A 14,435-nucleotide genomic window follows, 5' to 3' on the forward strand; every position below is an offset into this window, starting at 1 on the left:
TCACCACAGAAAGGCTCTCCTCCCAGAACTCAGGTTCCTACGGCTGTGATAAACCTTTACAGTGTGACATCGTGACCTTAGATACAATTGCTTGAATGTGTAATTCTGTCAGTGACATTACAGCACTAGCTAGTTTATTTTTTCAGAACCTGGTTTGAAGACTGTAATTCCTATTAACTATACAGAAAAACATTGGAGGCAGCCTTGCAATTAGGTAGTGATATGACTTATAGTATTTTCAAACTGATTGATATACACTAAAGTAATCTTTAATCATGTCTAAATAAATTGACCCACTATCTGGTTGCACTATCTAGTGCATAATAAGAATGTGTAGTGGGATTTTCAAAAGTACTTAGGCACCTAACTCGAGTGGATGGTAGGTACCTTGAAGCTTTTGAAAATCCTAACTAATGTAAAGAGTGCAAATTTTCATACAATCAGAAAACTGTGAATGGAATGAACCTTCTCCTCTGCAGCTCAATTTGTTTCAATCTTTCTACTTTTTCATCTTTCTGCTTCATTGACTGTCCAGCTATTTTCAGACATCTGAAAGTAGGTACAACTTTTATCAGTGATTTGGGGTCAGGCATAGGTTTGTTGCTTTGGTTTTTAAACAAAGAACAAAATCTGTTTTAAACTTGTATACCTGGTCTTTCTCAATACTTATTTCTCTAATCCTTAAAGTTAGTGATATTAATGTTAAATAACTTCATGTCAACTGGAAATTCTGTGCTTGAAAAGTGATACTGTATATATAAAAATTGCTTTGCACTCAGATAAGGAGAGTTTTTTTTTCAGTGTGAAGTTCGGCAAAACCTGCAATGCCCCGTTTGTTGGTCTGTCTATCTTCCTTAGTTTCAGCACTACTAATACTACTTTGCACTTAGATCCTTTCATCTGAGAATATCAAAGTGATTTTCAAATATTAATTACTATAAGCCTCACAAAGCCCCTTTGAATCAAAGAATCCTTGTAATACAGCATTTGTTTTACTGGTGGATTAAACTGAGGCTCAGAGGTTAAGTGACCTACTTAAGGTCACATAACAAATCAGTGGCAGAGAAACTCAGGGTCCCTGTCTCTTGGTTACCTGCCCTACATAGGGTTGAAAATATTGCATTCAGAGAATTTCACTTAGAAAGTCTTCCTTGTGTTTTTAAATGTGCAGGTCACATTAGACAAACTCTTATTACTCCTTTAATGTAGGGAAATGAATCTTTAATGAATATGTCAGTAAAATATTGCTTCTCAAGAAAACTGTTTAAAAAAAAAGCAGTGCATATGACTCAAATGGTGACAATTAACATAAATATAGTTGTTCTGTGAAAGGAAATGGAATAAAAAACCAGTAATTGCTGCAGACTTCATTTTACATACAATGAAATATACATGGCAGTACATACATCTGAACCTACATCATAATGTAATCTTGATTCATGAGTGGATGTCGTCTGGAAATCAGTTTGATAGATGTATAAGAAAAGCACCCACTGCAAGAAACAATCTAGGGCATATTTTTATTTAAACATCAGAAATAAACTGGCCTGAAATCACTTAAAAGAACAAATTGCTCCTGTTGGCAACAAACGTGTTTCAACAGCTATAATCTAATTGCACTAATTCCTCTTTTAAATGTAGTGATTTCTTTTTAATTAATGACACTAACCTAATTAATGTACCCATGCTCACTTTTGGTACTTGATCAACCCGTTCTCCCTAAAATCATCCCTTTCAAAAGCAGTTTATTAGGTCTTATCAAATATTTCTACAAGTTCCTGAGAAACCTTCTTATTAATATAACTAATGAAAAAAAACTTCACCATGGTTACATGATCTCTCAGTAGTATATTCTGTGCATACCAGAGTATATAATCTTAAAATTAAGGAGCAAATGATAGAACTATAATCCTTTGATATTGTTCAGATACGCACATTAAAAGAAACCCTGCAAATCTTTTCAGTGTTCTCATTTTACCCTATTTAAATGCCCACCGCCAACCTCAAGCTGTTAGTCTCTCTTTTTTCCCACCATTTCAGTCAGAAGGATCTGAGATTTTTAAAAAGGATTTGGTAATCCAATTTGAGACAGTTGACTGAGAAATCTAATTAACTGCTGAAAGACAATCTTTAAGGATAAAGTAAGACTCTGAGACTTGAAAGAAGAGAAACAAGCCAGTTCTCTAGCCTAAAACTATCTCAAAAGCACAAATGTTTATCAGACCTATATTATGTTTAAACTTATCCTTCAGTTAGGATTAAATTGTGAGAGGAATATGTGTCAATAGTCTTTTATGAAATCTAATATTTAGATACACAGAAAGCTATAATGGATGGACACAGTCTTAAAATTTAATGATCATCTTGACAAAAGAGATTCTAATTAAATCTATTTTTTTACAAAAGGGCCCACTTTGTTTACTGGGGTCATGGCAATGACTACTGAAATGGATGTTTAGTTAGATAATTTTTGAAGACACTTAGTAGTTCAACTCATTGAGACACTCCTATATTTTATTTTATTTTCATCTTCATTTGTAAGTAAAAGCCAATTCCTGTCTTAAAAACCATGTTATTTTCACGTGGCAAGAAATATATAGGTTGCTGAGTCTGTCAGTGGGGAAAATAAAAACCCGACTGATTTGTGGTACTGAGTAATAATTTGTGGTAATGGTCAGGAAATTAAATGGCAACCTGTTTGTCCACATACTGTTGTTGGAATTTGTGTCTCTTGAGAGAAATCTATTATTCTTAAAATCCCACCCATGCCTCTTATAAAGTGATATTTGTTCTTTAATCTCAAGGTGCTTTTCACTGGATATAAATGCTGTTATCCCCATTTTACACTTGGGGAAATGAGGTACAGAGAGGCAAAGTGACTTGCCCATGGTCTTCCAACAAGCTAGTAGCAGAGCTGGGTATAGAACTGAGCTCTCTTGAGTTCTAGTCCAGTGCTTTATCCATTAGGTTCTTCTACTGCCAGAGCAGAAATGCACATTTTCACAAATGACAATTCAGTGCCCATATACACTAGTGATAAGCAGCCTCACTGAAATTTGCAATCAAGCTGCCATGCTGAATTCTTCTCTTAAAATCAAACAAGTTATGTTCATATAAAATACAATGTTAGGGCAGCATTTGTCTATCTTTTCAGATTGGCGACCTTGTACTTGAAGTTAAATATTTTGGCATCTCTAATATTGTGTAAGGTAATTTTTGTGTGTTTTCTGAGAGGTGGACAGAGAATAATTGATCTTGAAGTGTGTGGCAATCTGCTGAGGTTCTCAGAACTCAGTTACTGTGATCTTTCTCAGCCGCAGCCTGTGAGTTTTGCTACTGTTAAACTGTATGATAACTCTCTCTGACACAGCAGCATGTCTGCCTTGCTGGCAAGCTCTTCAGGACTCCTCCAGTCCAAGCCTTGTCTTGCAAGTTGTAGAACTGATAAATGAAATTGTTTTCAATTGTTCACTTTATTAATGTAACTTCTGTTCACCATTCACTACACTTGCCTATACTGTAACTTCTGTTCCATATTGTAATTCAAACCCCATTTTAAAACACTCACTCCATTTTGTAAAAGCTTCCTCCAACCTTCATTTTTGCAAACCCTGCTGTAATCTTATTAGTTTAGTTTAGATGTGTGAATGAGGTATGTATGAATGATGGAATCAACCTCCAGCCCCAGCCTGTCCTGATGAGAGAGTTCAAATACCAACGGCTGAAGACCTAGACAACAGCCCTAAACAAAGTAAGAAGCATCCACCCTAAAAAGAAAAGGACAACAGAAGGAAGATCAAAGCCAGGTCCAAGGCTGAAAGTCATGCCTGCAATTGATGGGTGATCAATCTAAACCCAGAGGCAGCTTGACACAGCAAGACCTATAGACTTTGAATCCAAACTAAAAGCCTATAAAAAAGAAGGGTGAGATGAGAGACTCTGGGTAACATTCTGCTGCCAACATGGAAGGACATCAGTGCCTGCCCAGCAGAGATCCAGCTTGTCCTTGTGCCTGGCTTTCCTGGCCAGTTAGTCGCCACAAGCTACGAACCCAAGCCACAAAATCAAGCTATGAACTTAAGCTATCTTCAGGACTGGTAACTATGCAGCAGCTGCAGAACACCTGATGAGTGAGTGTGTGTGTGTGTGGGTAATAGGTATAATGTGTGTGTATAAGAATTAAGATATTAGTCATAAATTGTTATCATAATAAATGTGGCATCTTTGCCTTGTCCCCTTTAATAAGATCCTGCTGGTTTTTACTGGTCTAATATAATTGGTGTAACAAACAATAAATCCCAAAGACATCTCCCTGCAGTGTCCAGCCCTTTCACTGAACTCTCACAGATATTGTATATTGCTCCTTAATCTAATGAGCTGCAGAGTTAAACTGAGGTTAACACACACTTCCCTTCAATCAGTGCACTGAATTTATTTAAAGTAAAACAACTTTATTTAAGACAAGGACATAGGATTAAGTGATATCAAGTGTGAGGAATAAAGTTAGGGTTACAAGCAAACAAAAGTTAAAAGTATGTTATTAAGACTAAAATATTATTTACCAAATTGCAAACTCTTGTTCAAAGAAACGTTTCTCACTGGCATGGCTGACCAGACTCGCTGGCCAGGATCCTTCACGGATCTCAAAGTGCTCGGACCCTTTCTCTGTCCAGGTGAAGGATATCAAAATGGCTTTCTCTCTCCTTATATCTTCCAAAGTTCATTGACTCTGCTTCAAGAGACAGAGAGCCCTCCTGGGGGGTCAGCTTGTTGTGCCCACAAGGGAGGCTGACACCATGTTAAATTTTGCAGTCCTTTCCCCCACCTCGATATAGGTAAGAGGCTATCTCCCACACTTGCTAGGGTGATGGTTTTGTTTATCTTTCATGAAAGTGTACTTTCAGTGTCTCTTCCTGATGATCAGGCTGGTCAGACAAGCAAATACACATTTCTTTGTCTAGGGCAGACTGGGCTTATGCATTGATTGCCAAACACATTTTAAAAACATAATTCTGGCAAATATTTGTGACTCTTTGAACACACCCTGTACATACATCATATGATGATTTTTTGGGACCACTGTGTCAACAGTTTGTATAGGATAACTTACATGATGCATTTTAGGTACAGATTAGGACAGCAGTGTAGTGAATATGTCAAACCTGAGAAGTTGCAGACACAGAGTAGTAAAGCACTGATGGGCCTCTGTCACAAAGAGTAAGGATGTGCAGAGAGTGAGATTTTCTTTGTTTAGATTGTAATAAAATTTTCAACAAGTACATTGTGACCCCGAGAGGGGTCACGAAAGATAGTCAAAGACCTGGTTAGGATATCTTGCAGACTCTAATGTCTTTACTTGTAGTATATTATTCAGCAAGCCACTTAATCATGTGCTTAAGTTCATCCCTATTCAATAAAGCAGTCAAGCACCTGCTTAAAGTTAAGCATGTGGCTAGGTGCTTTGCTTAATCTGGGCCTACATATCTCTGTGTAGAATTCCAGATATGGCATTGTACCTGGTAAGCACCAAGAGATAAAGCTGGAACTTGAGCTGTGTGGAAAACAGTTAGCGTCTATAGATGGTGGTTGTTTTTCTTCACTAAATACCTCCTACTTAAGACTGACTGATTGTCCTTTGACATAGAATGAAATACTATTTTGCATTCATAATAAGATGGCACAGTTGGACCTTGTGGCTGATGATGATATGAGACAGAAAACCAGTTTTATTTTCCACTACCAGAATGACTTTTAGTAAGGATCATTTTATTTGGGATGAGCAAATAAGATAGTCAAGTAACTAAGGTAGAACATAGACGGCACAGAACACCAGATGTGATTTCTGAGGAGTCTTTCTGAACATAACCACATTTTTACAATCTGACATAATTTGTAGTGTAAGCTATGCTTTTTGTGAACTTAAACCCTGTGTAAATATTTTCTCTGCCTAAAAATGGATCAAGAGCAAACTCTTTCTGAATAAAAATAATTTACTAGACTGGAGTGCCACCCTATGTGAACTGTCCCTTACTCCTATTTTACCCCTTCCCATTCTCCTTACTCAGATGCTAAGACCTCTCCCCCAACAATTAACTCTTTACTCTATTCTTTTTTGTTCTTGTTTTCTTCCATGTCTCATCTCCTCAGTCTCTCTCGGCTCCTTTCCCTTTTGCTTTAAAATAAGCTCCTTTGAAGTCCCCTCCCTCCTTTTTCTCCCTTATCCCCCCATCTCCCTCCACCAATCCTTATTACACTTCTGCTTTTATTATTATTTAATATGTATATTACTGTACAGACTATAAGCTTCAGTTAGGGACCTGGGCTAGGTATGGTAAAGACATATAGTAAAGAGTCCCTGTCCTAAAGGACTTGCACTCTGTTAATGACAAGACACATCAGGAGGATGAAATGGACAGGTATGGATGTGGGGAGGATGGGTGTGGTAGGAAAAATAGGTGTATATTTTCATGTAGACAAACTATGCACAACACAATTCTCTACCTAACTGGATGTTATCATGGTACGGTTATGTAAACACAACAGTAGAAGAGAGTTCTAAGAAGACATTTGAAATGGGATCTGTCTTATGCATTTTTTTATTTGAGTGTTTGTTGTGCACAAGAAGCAGGGTGGGAGAAAGTCCAGTTCACCCACAGACATTTTCACACTAACAGGCAGCAGAGGCAGGAAAGACTAGCATTACAAGGGCAACAATTAATGATTCAAATTAATGTTAAGTTAAGTGGGGTTCAGTACTGAAGTGCTTTGAAACTGAGGGGGATAATTGTGTGTTATATCTGATGTGATGAAGGTGGAGCTGGTGGTGTGCCTGAAAGAGAGGAGTGACAATCAGCAATAAGAAAAAAAAAATATTTTGGTGGCAGCAGTTTGAATGGATTTGAAAGCAGGATTTCAGTCAGCAAGGCAAAAGAAGAAAAGACTACAGTATCCAATGAGTGAGATAAGGACCTGTACAAAATTGTTGGTGCTGGATGGACCATATTCATTACTGGTGGCTCAGTCAGAATCTAGCCCAGAGAATGGTAAGCCTCTCATTTATTTCAGAAAATAACAAACAATGGTGAAGAAAACTGAATTGATTTCTTTTAGCAGGTTAACCATAAGTAATTGCACATGTACAAAAGGAATCAGTCATTTGCTTCCTCCTCCCCACACCATAATAGCAGGTTTACAAGACAATATGCAGCATATTAAGAGATTTTTTTTGTATTCTTTATTGGTGCTTGTTAATGTGCAGTATGTCAGGGCATGACAGCAGAAACCAGATTACAAAACAGCTATGCTTTAGAAAGGCTTACAACATTTAAATGCTAAAAATAAATGTATATTATCATGAATAGAAATTGAAAAAGAAAAATGGACAAATACATAATACCTTTCATTATATCAACTTCCTGTTCTTAAAGCTTCAGAATACTTGGATCAAAATATTAAGAAGTCACATCAGCATGAGAAAATAATTAACATTGAACGCACACAGAGTATACTGCTTGTTTCCTCATGCTTGTGCCTTTTCTGGTTATAGCTATAAGTGGAAATACCAAAATGCCATCAAAAACTAAACAGCCTAAGGTAGCTGGATTTTTTCATAATGATCACTATCACAATAGTGATCACATTCCTTGTCTAAGATGGCTGCATTTCATAATATCTGAAGATGCTTCTGATCTGAAGATTTCTGTCATATCAATAGCAGGCGTAGTTTTACATTGGTTTAATAGCAACAAAGAGAAAGGGATCTGCCAATATATCAGTCAGACAACTGAATTGGAATAAATGGTAAGACATTTTTTATGTTCCTAAACAAAATATAGTATATTTAAAGAGTTGTGTTGGTGAAAGGATAGCCAGCTAAATAGTTTAGTTTGATTATTTTAACTTGGATTAAATTAATCTTCTTCAAGAGTTCTGTGAGAGAGAGCCTAAGGTATGTCACCAAATTTCATGGCAAAGGAAAATTTTAAGCATGGGAAATCAATGCTACCTCAGTAAACAGCTAAGATGGAAACTAGATACATCCAGCATGAGGATGTGATCCAACAAATCAAGAAGACGGGATTAAACAATTAGAAGTCAGTTACCTTCATTGGGTAGGAGTGTTTATGAAAGTGGAGATCCAAATGGCCTTTGAAATTCTGTACTTGGTGACATCTAACACATGAGACTTGGTAAACCAGTCAGGAGAAGGATATGAGGAATTCCTCTGGACACACATGGAAGAGGCTGTGTCAGGGCTAATTAGGAAATGATCATATGGGACTTATGTCCAGATGTGAAAGAAAAGAAAATCTTACCCTATATATATATCTAAGCCAAGAATGCCTGTCTAATTTAGTTTATGAGAAGAGTAACGCTAGATAAATTATGCAAATAATTTGTTTTGCTAGGATTTTCTCTATCTTCAATCACATTTTAGGAAAACTTCTGTTTTGTGGGTAACTTGACACAGATGACCCCAAAGAGACAAGATTTTTTCTGCCTCTAAAGAGGATCTGGAGGGTAAGTCATTTCTGGAGACTCTCTCTCATGATCTGTTATACAGGGCATAGACATACATATTCCCTCCCCTTGAAGTGTATCACATAAGGGATATAGCTAGCAAACATGGGCGGGGTGGGGGGAAGGGGAGCCTAAAGACCAGAGAGAATATGTGAATTGGTAAGAGTGCAAGTGACAAGTTCAAAAATGCACACAAGTTCTCAACTGCACAAGGAGGGGAAGGGCTAAGTTGCCCCTAATTTTGTATGACATGGTAGGAAAATATTATCTTATTTTTAAAGACAGCCTTTTTCATGATGTTTTGCTGGACTTTTCAAGACCAGGAAAGACATGTGAGAAAATAGGGTGGTGGCTGAAAATCTGAGTTCAATTTGAGTTTTGAAGGAAGCTCCAAGTCAGATGGTGGTGATGTTACGGCAGTACCCAGAAAACACAAACAGGATTGAAGACTTATTGTGGTAGGCTGTGTATGATGATGTGGAAGTATTTTGTTTAGCTCTAATATGGATCAAGCTAATTTGTTGTGACATCTGAAGGATAGGTTAGGATTATCCAGCCCAATGTTAAATCTTACTTGGCAGAACTCTTAACTTCTTCACTTACAAATTTGTAAATGTTGCACAAATTTGAAAATTTCAAACAAATGTTAAAATAGGAACTCTCTGGAGTGAATTTTACACTTAATGAAAGTGAGCTTCTTCTAGAACAAGTGCATGCTGGCCTTTTCTGGCCAAAGCACGAAAAATAACACTGGAATTCTTAATAACTGACTGTCTTTAGATGCTTGTGTCTTCAGCTTCCAGTCCAAATAACAAGTAGTAACGAATGCCACCTTGAAGGTCAACTGCCAAAAGAAGTCAGAATGGCAGCCGCACTCTAGTATAAATGTATATTGTTTGGATTTTTCACTATCATTTCTGTGAAAGCAATGGAAATGCTATAAAAAATAATGCTAGGAATAGGCAGTGTGTTATTTTTATTTATGAGAAACCACAGATCCAAGAGTCATAAAGGAACAATGGTCACCTGTTAACTTATTGACATTTGTCTGATAGACTAGAGCCCTGAATCCTATTACAAATTTCATATCCATCCACATGTAGATAAATCAAAGTCAAGCTGTGGATGCTTGCTGACTGGTTTATTACTTGTTAATAAAGATTTCAATTATAGAACTATTAGAAGCAAAGAAAAATAAATACTATGATCTAGTTAAAATAATGCCACTTGAAAGAATAACTGGTCAGAAAACAATTGTAATAAAACTGATTTGTTTGAGATGTTAAAATTATCTGCCACTGCCTGGTTTAAAAGAATGTACTTTTGGTTTTGTTATACTATATCCATCTTAAGTGTGCTAAAATGCTAAACTGTGTAGTCTGTATATATAATTTTATGATGCATTATTAATGGATGCTGTGCTGTACAGAATCACAAGATTGGGGACATGCGGGAACAAGTAATTTAATTTTGCAAAAAAGTTATTACTATACATAATGTGGTTGTAATGATTCTATTCACAATTACTTGTTATGCATGTATATATGCCAAATATTTTAGAATCAATAGAGACTACTTTTTAAAAGTGCACAGAAACACGTGTGTGGTTATAATGTACTGTATATCTGTGCTGGCAAAAATCAAATTACATATCTGTTAAACCATCAGATAATGATATTAAAATGTAAACTGGAAAAAGAGCTCAGATTTTGGAATCTTTTAAAATGGGAAAATAACTAATATGGAAGCTGGCCAAGTCACCTGTGCTGTCACAGTTCACTGCCTACTTTCTGCCCTTCTTCATATGACTGCTTTGAACTGGAGTAAATTAAAATGGCTGTATACACAGGGAGGGGTTCATAAATTACCTGAATTGTTCTTATTGTGATTGTAAAACCCATGCTTTGCAGGTGGGTATCCCACAATGACTTATACTATGAAACTTTTTCTATCTTCCTCTCACTTTATATTCCAATAGTTTTAATATATATACATAAAAATATACAGCATAAGAAACCCTCTACCATGGCTTCATATTTACATAGTAAAATAAAGCCAGTTTTATTAACATTGACAATCTTTAATAGTTTTGCTTAGAGAATAACTGGATGGCTGTTCTTGAAGTGAAAAGTACCTCTTCCTCCTTAATTTACCTATTTGTGTTCAAGTGAGGTAATGTACGTCTACCCTCCACACTAAACTCAGGCTCTGACCCAGGTTTAAGCCCAAGCCCCCCTTCTATCCTCTCAAAAATCAGTTTGACCTTGGTCAGCAAGCACTCAGGACCCGTGTCGTAGAACCCTGCTGGTGAATGGATCAAAGTGTAAGTGTCCGAGCCCTGTCATTTTGCAATGTGGATGCAACTCCAGTCACTGACCTGTCAGAAGGTCTGCATAATGCAGTATGGATGTGCAAATGCAGCTCTGAGACCTCGGTCCAATAATTTTAAGCTGCGATCAGGACCGGTTCTAGGCACCAGCAAAGCAAGCACGTGATTGGGGCAGCACACTTCCAGGGGTGGCATTCCGGCCATCCTTTTTTTCCCCAGGAAAAATCCAACAATGTAAGAAGAAAAAAATGCATGAAGATCAAAAAAATCTCCAGTAGTGTGATAGGAGCATGATATGAAAAATACTGTCACGTCCTGACAGTCACTCATAATATGAACATGTATAAATGTTAATGGTTATTGATTGATTTAAATCAGGAATCATAATTATTTGCATGTACTGTGCCTCCCTATCGGTGCCATTCATGCCAATTTCCATGTCATGTTGGTGCCAGTGATTATAGGGCTAAAATGCTGGGGCAAAAACAAAAATGACTTTCTGATGCTGTCTACTGTCAACAAAGAGAGAAATGGCAAAAACAATTAGAAAAACTATCTCGTACTTCAAATAAGTATTTTTAAAAAGTCGACAATCAAGGAGAAAACTCTAAGCAATGCATTGAAAGTGATTATTCATCAACTGAAGAAGACCAGTTGAACCAGAGATTATCATTATCATCTAATAAAGATGAGCAACAATCTGACCAAAGATTATCTTCGCTAACTGATAAAGACAAACAATCACAATCCATCCAAAGATTTACTTCTTCAGCTGAAGAGTCCAGAAACAAAGAACTGTTATCCAAATCTAAAACTGAAGAACAAAATACTGTTCAGATGAAGGATTTGAAGAAACTGTCAAAGAAGCAACAACAATAGCAGAAGATCTTGATTTTGAACCGACGTTTGTCCTTCAATTCATTTGTCCTTGGGAAAAAAAACAAGACAGTTTTGTTATGAGGCTCATGATGATCCTATTCTCAATCCAAAAAGGTTTAAAGTTGAATGTTTCTGTTGTATTTTTGATGTACCTATAACTTCCACTGAAAGATTTTTATCAGTTGCATGGTCATTGTGAAACTTTTTTGAATTTTTATATGATATTGGAAACATTAAAAATCAGTTTTCCAAAGAAGACCTCATGAAGCACTGTCAAGACCTACATTTAGTGCTCAGTACCGATAAGGCTGCTGACTGATGGAGTAGAATTATATGATGAATTAATAGCTTCATCTGAGCTAATAAGTCCTAAAACTTCTCCTTTTAAAAGTATTAAGTATCAGAGGGGTAGCAGTGTTAGTCTGGATCTGTAAAAGCAGCAAAAAGTCCTGTGGCACCTTAGACTAACAGAAATTTTGGAGCATGAGCTTTCGTGGGTGAATACCCACTTCGTCGGATGCATGTGTCCAATGAAGTGGGTATTCACCCATGAAAGCTCATGCTCCAAAACTTCTGTTAGTCTATAAGGTGCCACAGGACTTTTTGCTGCTTTTAAAAGTATTAGAATTTATAGCAAGAAATGGTTTTTTTCATCCCAAACACTGTTATAGCATTACTCTTTCTTTTAACTTTACCAGTATCAGTGCCTTCTGGTGAGCACAGTTTCTCAAAACTGAAATTACTAAATTATTTGAGGTCCACCATTTCTCAATCATTTGTCAGGACTCACATTAATTTCAACTGAAAGTACCATTGCAAAAAAAAATTGATTTCACTGAATTATTAAAAAACTACACAAGTATAAAAACCAGGAACATTCAGTTCATATAAATTATTTTAATTTATGAGAAACTGGGTATACTAAGTCTGCAAGCCCTGATACTGCAGGTTTACAATAGTCAAAACAGTATGCTGTTTTTATCACATATGCTGTAATATGTGTACATGTACATTCATACAGACTGGAGTGAGCCAACAATAGAATGGTATGTTGCTTACATATCTTCTTGCATTTGTTAGTTTGTCTTTGGCTTGGAGGGCTATTTTCATATAACTTTTTGTTCTGAAATACTTTAAGGCAAGAAAATCTCTATTTATTGTACAGGGCCAAATCCTAACATCAGTACTTGGTTTTTATTGATTCCTTACACAGAAAATTTCTAACTGAATTCAGTGAAATTTTGCTTGCAAAAGAACGTCAGGCCACTCATTCATGCCTGTGTGTGAACCTACATGAGACTGTTAAAAGGAAAGAAATGTCTAGACGTTTTTTCCTTACAGAAATTTCTTCACAATCATTCTAGCAGGAAGTGTGTGATTCCTAAGCAACAAACCACAAGTGGTCAAGGACATCCGTACAGATCTTTGGGCATCAGCTCTTTGTATGTGTTTCAGCTCTGCCCCCCTTCCCACTGCAGTTCTGACCTTATTCATTGGCAGCACAGTTTCAATGGAGCCAGGCTGCAACAGTCATTCTTGTCGTCTGCAATTGTAACTGACCCTCTTTTATAGGGGGAATCCCACTGTGCAATTCTTAGGGCATGGAAATGTAATACAACTTCAGCCTCCCTGAGTTCTACATTATCACTGAGGATCAAACTGTCCTCTGACCCATTCCACCTACAGGCACTGGCATAGATCTCCAAAGTATCCACTGATTCCAAGCAGGAGTGCAGGGGAGTACACGTTGATGCAGGTGGCTGAGCCCTCGATCCCTTCCATGAAGAAAGAGGAGAGCTGTGTGCAGAGGATCAAGTGCTCTTAATGTATACAAGTAAAGGGGACCTAAAACAGGTTTAAAAGGATAATTGCCTGCATACAGTTTTAAATGAGAATAGTGTAAAACAGAAGCTAAATTTAAATGCAATTAAAATATGAGAGAGATCAGGAACAATTACCAAAGGTGGCATTTCTAAATCCTAGATGCTTCACTGGCAACTTTATTTCTAACAAAATATTGCTAATATCCATAGCAAGAACTACTTGATAGAATACTTAAAGTATAGAATGTCCTTGGAGGTGGAGAAAGGAGAGAAAAAATTCAATAGAAAAACACTACATCTTTTTATATACTATGCTCCTCAATAGTCACCTAATTTCTTTTAGACTACTGATTAATCCTCCTAGAGATCAAAATGATCAGCGACTTGGAATAGTTTCTCTCCCAGCAGAGCAGAAGAGACGGCTAAAGGCAGGAAAAAAAAGATGACTTAAATGTCCTAGGGAGAATCAGAATACTAAGATTAGCAAGGATATGTAGGACTGCTAGAAAATCACAGATGCCTTTACAAAAAGAAATGGCTGAAGCCTTGTCTAAATCTTCTCAAACCAGCAATCTAGGCCTGAAGTATTCTATCTGTCTGTGTATCTATACAGCTCTTTATATATTTATCTATCCATTTATGCACATATATTCAATATAGATTAATAAACAATGTTAATTTGTGAATATATTATGTTTACATATAGAATTGGCCTTTGGAGACTGCCTATGGTGCCATTGGCTTCCTGATTTTAGAGACCAAGAAATTCCAAGGCTAATCTCTGCATTCACTTATATATAGGAAAGTTTCTAGGTTTTTTTTTCCCTTGAAAAAATATCTTGAAAGCTATAGTACCGGGGTTTGATCTTTAGTTGATTTTTGTA

General features: G+C 36.7%; 1 long non-coding RNA gene across 1 annotated transcript in view; it reads left to right on the forward strand.

Moving 5' to 3' along the window:
* The first annotated feature begins 6,864 nt into the window (after positions 1-6,864).
* LOC115652152 overlaps positions 6,865-14,435 on the forward strand; it is a 50,233-nt gene continuing 42,662 nt past the window's right edge. Inside the window, exons 1-2 of the long non-coding RNA XR_004000564.1 lie at positions 6,865-7,043; positions 8,438-8,520. This is a non-coding gene — a long non-coding RNA (uncharacterized LOC115652152). The remainder of the gene's footprint in view (positions 7,044-8,437; positions 8,521-14,435) is intronic.

The sequence above is a fragment of the Gopherus evgoodei genome, chromosome 5, assembly GCF_007399415.2.
Source record: "Gopherus evgoodei ecotype Sinaloan lineage chromosome 5, rGopEvg1_v1.p, whole genome shotgun sequence".
Lineage (NCBI taxonomy): Eukaryota > Metazoa > Chordata > Testudines > Testudinidae > Gopherus > Gopherus evgoodei.